This window comes from Mandrillus leucophaeus, unplaced genomic scaffold (genome assembly GCF_000951045.1).
Source record: "Mandrillus leucophaeus isolate KB7577 unplaced genomic scaffold, Mleu.le_1.0 Scaffold214, whole genome shotgun sequence".
Lineage (NCBI taxonomy): Eukaryota > Metazoa > Chordata > Mammalia > Primates > Cercopithecidae > Mandrillus > Mandrillus leucophaeus.
In genome coordinates, this window is record NW_012102188.1 from 2,494,983 (window position 1) to 2,500,917 (window position 5,935).

The 5,935-nt window shown below is 40.4% G+C and overlaps 1 protein-coding gene across 1 annotated transcript in view; it reads left to right on the top strand.

The window, feature by feature from the left end:
- SEPT10 (septin 10) overlaps nt 1–5,935 on the top strand; it is an 83,885-nt gene continuing 77,950 nt past the window's right edge. The window contains exon 1 of the mRNA XM_011980537.1: nt 1–183. The gene's annotated coding sequence lies outside the window, so the exon portion shown is untranslated. The remainder of the gene's footprint in view (nt 184–5,935) is intronic.

A 5,935-nucleotide genomic window follows, 5' to 3' on the forward strand; every position in this document is an offset into this window, starting at 1 on the left:
GACCCCGGCTCGCGGGGCACGGGGCGCGGTGCCAGCGTCGGGACGGTGGGGGAGTTCTTCTTGAACGACTTCCCGGTCTTTGCCAAAAGTTAAACCCACAGCGGTGATTGTGGGTCTCTCATGGCTGTAACGGTGTTGAGGGCGCTGTGCGGACTGGTTGAATAGCGGTCATCTTTTACAGCCGTGAGCACTTCCCAGCCTCCCTGCCGCCGGGAGAAAGCCCGGCTTCCCTGGCTTTTCAAAAGCTTTCGCGTTTTACCCAATGGTGTGGTCGTCCAAGTTTTCCTCCGAACCGTTTTTTTTCCCGCCTTGACTCTTTTGTACTCTAAAAGAACGCGTTTGTTCATTGTTTTGAACCTTTCCAGTTACTTTTGTATATTTATTTCGCTTGCTAGTAAGCCAGCGGTTTTCAAAGTGTCGTTACAACTATTTTCGTAATAGTACCAAGGACCTGTACATCGAGTTTTCCAAAGGCTACATGATATGGAATGATACCACCGTTTGGAGGGCCGATGTCTGTGTATTCTTTTTTTTTTTTTTTTTTTTTTTTTTTGAGACGGAGTCTCGCTCTGTCGCCCAGGCTGGAGTGCAGTGGCTGGATCTCAGCTCACTGCAAGCTCCGGTCTGTGTATTCTTACAAACAAATTCTCCCTTTTAATTTCTGATAGTAAACGTTAGTGGTTTTAATCTATGTAAACAAAAGCCCTTTGGAGACTGGAGACCAAAAAGTTTGAGAACTACTCTCCTAAGCAGCCTCCTACATGAGAAGTTTAAATTGTAGAAAGAGTTCAGATTGTAGGCTGAGAGATTAGAGGATCCTTCCAAAGTGACACCGTTGGTTTGTTTTATAGAACCTGGACAAAGATTTTTCTCCCCGATTCAGCCCAGGTCTCTCTTCATTCCATCGCGTATTTTAAAAAATCTCAAATTTTCTGTTTGGACCCCCTTGTCTCAGTTGCTGTGTTTGTGTGCATGTGTGAGTGAGGGAGAATTGAGGGGTCCTGGTGAGGAAAATGTGTTTTATAAACTCTTTGATTCGTAGAGTACGTATCCAGACACGCTTGAGCAGAAGAGAGCACTTCATTTAGCTGATGTTAGATTTCTTTTTAATTGTACTTAATTTGCTTTGAGACTAACTTATTTTCGAATTAAACTTTATTTTGCATTAATTGTAGATTCGTATGCAGTTGTAAGAAATAATGCAGTATAGAGAGAACCCTTTACCCAGCTTTCCACAGTAATATCTGGCAAACCCATAGTATGATATCACAACCAAGATATTGTCATTGATTGCTACGGTGAAGATAAAGGATGTTCCCAGGACCAAGAGGATCCCATAGTGCCTTTTTATAACCACACTCACTTCTTTCCTGCCCTGCCTCCTCCTTAACCCCAGACAATCAGTGATTCGTTTTTATTCCTATAGTTTTGTCATTCCAAGACTTATATAATGGAATCACCCAGTTAGTAACCTTTTGAGGTTGGATTTTTTTTTACTCAGCAAAGTTCTGGAGATTCATCCAGGTTGTTGCATGTATCTGTAGTTTGCTGACGTCGTATTCCATGGTATGATTGTGCCACAGTTTGAAGGACATCTAGGTTGTTTTCAGTTTTTGGCTCTTGGGAATAAAGCTGCTATAAACATTCATGTACAGTAACTCATAATGTAAGCATAAGTCTTTAGTTCTCTGGGATAGATGCCCAGGAATACAATTGTTGGGTCATATGGTAATTGCATGCTTAGTTTTATAAGAAACTGCCAAACTTTCTCAGAATGGCTGTATTATTTTCCATCCCCACCAGAAGAGTAGGAGAGGTCCAGTTTCTGCACATCCTCACCAGCATTTGGTGTTGTCCCTATTTTTAATTTAGCCATTCTTATAGGTGTATGGTGACACCTCATGGTGATTTTAACTTGCATTTCTCACATTGTCACCCAGGCTAGGGTGCTGTGGTGCCAACATGGCTCACTTCAACCTCAGCCTCGACCTCCTGGGCTCAAGCGATCCTCCTGCCTCAGCCACCCCAAGTAGCTAGGACTATAGGTGTGCACCACCACACCCGGCTAATTTTTGTATTTTTTGTAGAGGCAGGGGTGTGACCATGTTGCCCTGGCTGGTCTCAAACTCCTGGGCTCAAGTGATCGTCCCATCTCAGCCTCCCAACATGTTGCCTATTTTCTAGTTAGATTTTTTTTTTTCTGTTGGGTTTAAAGTTTTTCAGGCATAATAAATTCCAGTCCTTTCTCAGATATGTCATCTGCAAATGTTTTCTCTCAGTCTGTAGTTTATCTTTTCATCTTCTAATAGGGTATTTTGCAAAGCAAAATTTTTAAATGTTGTTGAAATTTGTCATTTTTTCCTTTTATGGACTGTGCTTTTGGTGTCAAGTTTAAGAACTCTTTGCCTAACCTTAGATCCCAAAGATTTTCTTGTGTTTTTTTCCTAAAAGTTTTATAGTTTATATTTCATATTTATGTTATGACCCATTTTGAGTTAATTTTTCTGTTAGGTGTCAGACTTAAGTTGAGGGCCATTTTTTGGCCTATGGATGTCCAGTTGCTCCAGCACCGTTTGTTGAATAGACTCGCTTTCAATTACTGAATTGTTGATGCACTTTTGTCAAAAGTCAGTTGAGCATATTTGTGTGGGTCTATTTCAGTCTGTTTCTGGGTTCTCCATTAGCACACAGTCTTGATTCCTGTGGCTGTGTACATCTGAAATAAGGTAGACTAATTTCTCCCACTGGATTCCCCTCTCCCCCAGATTTTTGGGTACTCTAGTTCTGTGCCTTTTTGTGTAAGTTTTAGAATCATCTTATCTATATTTACAAATAATTTTGCTGGGATTTTGAGAGGAATTACATTAAATGTTTATATCAATTTAGGGAGAATTGATAGCTTTACTGTGTTGAATTTTCTAAATCATGTACATAGTATTTCTCTTCATTTCTCGCTCTCGTTTTTTTGGAGACGGAGTGTTGCTCTGTCACCCAGGCTGGAGTTCAGTAGCGTGATCTCAGCTTACTGCAACCTCCACCTCCTGGTTCAAACGATTCTCATACCCCAGCCTCCCGAGTAGCTGGGATTACAGGCATGCGCCACAACACCTGGCTAATTTTTTGTAATTTTAGTAGACACGGGGTTTCTCCATGTTGATCAAGCTGGTCTTGAACTCCCAACCTCAGGTGATCCACCTGTCTCAATCTCCCAAAGTGTTGGGGTTACAGGCATGAGCCACCGTGCCCAGCCCAGACCTTTTATTAATAGAAGAGGATATTACAACTCAGGGAAGTAGCTGAGCACAGTCGCTCACACCTGTAATCCCAGCACTTTGGGAGACCCAGACAGACGGATCATGAGGTCAAGAGATCAAGACCTCATGACCTCATGGTGAAACCCCGTCTCTACTAAAAATACAGCAATTAGCTGGGCATGGTTGCGTGCACCTGTAGTCCCAGCTACTCGGGAGGCTGAGGCAGGAGGATCGCTTGAACCTGGGAGGTGGAGGTTGCGGTAAGCCGAGATCGTACTACTACACTGCAGTCTGGCGACAGAGTGAGACTCTTTCTTAAAAAAAAAAAAAAAAACACTTCAGGTAAGTTTAGTGTCTCGCTCAAGGAATCACAGCTAGTGATCGTGAGATTGCTTTGTGTCATATTGTCCCTGCCATTATCTCCACCATGCCCCTTATTAGGGAATTGCATCATTTTATGATTCAGGAGATCCTGACTGTATAATTAGTTATTGCTGACTGAGATAGTGGATCTTGAAACAGTGTTGAGTACAGTCCATTGGCTGCCTTTTCCTCTCTTGAGAAACAGCCGTAATTTTCCCCTTCTTCAGTTATCCTTACCTTTTAAGTGGTGTCTAAATCTTTGCAATTCCTGTCCACATTTGTCATTTTCTGTTTTAGCTACAATGCTTCTGAACTTTTTTTCTCATTCCTTCTCAGTTATTCTTCAGTGAGGATAATTTTTGTACCTAAGAGGCTTCTCTCATTTGTTTTACTTTCTGTCTTGAAGTTGTGATTCTTAATTCTTTCCTTTCATGTCCTGTTAATTACCATCTCCACGCCTTCGGATATTCCCATCTCTTCATCTGGAGATCCTATAATCATTGTAGTATAATGAAAGACTCAGTTCCCATGCTACTTCCTCTGAAGCTTTCCCAGAGAACCCCAGCCCCTGGCAGCCAGACTACTTCTCATTTGGCATTTGGTCATATGCTACCTTGCAGTACCTCCTAATTTATGTTTTTGTGTTGTTAACCTTTTGCATCAAGTAAGCTCTGCATTTTTTCGTCCTTAATTAAATGATCTGCCTTCAGGAAGAGCAACCTGTGTTATTCTTTGTATCCTCCATAGCCATACTCATATATCTTTGAGGACAGGTGTTGATTTTTTTTATATGGAAAGTATGTTATCTTGGACAATTTTACTCTTGCTGAATGTTAAATGAATAAATTATAAATGCTTGCAGGCAGCCAGAAGCTGTTTGTTCATCTACATGTATGTTCTAATGAAGCCCCACCTTCCCTAGGCTGTAACACTGATAGTCTCATACTTTTCAGATATTCCCAGACTGATTTTCATTATAACGTAGTCCCAGACTCTGTTTGGATTAATTGATTGATTGATTGATTATATTTTGGTGTGTGGGAAAGAAGGAGAAGGATGCTCTTAAATTTTTATAATCTACTGCAGGATAGATTCCCTCTCTTCAAGAATATGTACAGGACCCTTGTTTTCAACCATATTAATGTAATTTGTCTCTGCTTTAGATTTTGGGCATTCCTAGTATAAAATGCCTGATGCGCAAAGCTTTTGTAATGAGAACTTTAATTCTTACACTTTCTTCTGATTACATCTGGAAGGTTGATTTAGATAATGCTTTATTTGGAAAATTTAATATTTTTTAGGATTTGTATCTACTACTGATTTAAGGATTATGGAGGAGGAATCACATATCTCATAGTCATAATGACAAAAGTAAACTGTTAAATTCTAATGTTAAACACCGTAAAACAAATAAGATTTAATAGCTTGGGATATAGCACTTATACTTTGTTGGTATTATTTTTAGTAAATAGGCTGCCTGGTCTGTGCCAGGTAGGATGGGGTTCCCAGTCCCTTCACACTAGTTTCAGCCTAACTTCACATAACCAAGGAGCTTATCAAAGATAAGGTGGAAATGTGGCTATTCTCTGATTTCCTTTACCTTCCTCCCTTAAGAATCAGGTCAAGTTTATCCTGCCCTCTGTGTGGTCTGTATTTATGGGGATAGCAAGAAAGTCCTATTGTCTTAGAGTGTCTGTTGCATAGAAAGAGTTCACAAATTGTGAAATATTAGGTAGGGAGTATATTGATGGATACCTTGAATGTTTAGTGAGTGTCCATGAGAAAACTATCCCAGTTTTCTCATAGACAAATAGAAGCTGTGCATGGTGACATTTTCCCTTAGCTGCATATATACTATTTGGCAGGAACATTACCTTGAGCTCTAAGTTAGGCCAGAACTAACTCAAATGATTTTTGAAAATTAAAATGAAAAACTGCTTTTGTTATAAAGGACCTTTAAGAGGAATAGTTGACTAAGGTAATTCTATGTGAATAGATGAGAAATGTTCTCGTTGACAAATTAGTAACTAGTTCTGCTCACTCTGAATGAGTCACGGCTTCAGAAACAGACATTGAACTTTTCCCCATCTCCAGCATAATCTTCAGTTTTTTTTCCCATTTGCACTGCATGAAATCTACTTTATAGAAAGTCCTTTTGTCGTCTTATAAAAGTATAGATACCTCCAGGCAGGTTAGTCAGTGGGTGACTTTCCTAATGCCTAGGGAGATCCTGGGAATCAAGGAAGTCAGAGTTTCCCTAGGGGTGAACACAGGTAGGTAGTTTTGATTTAGGGCAAGTTGGGTGAGGAGTCAGGGGA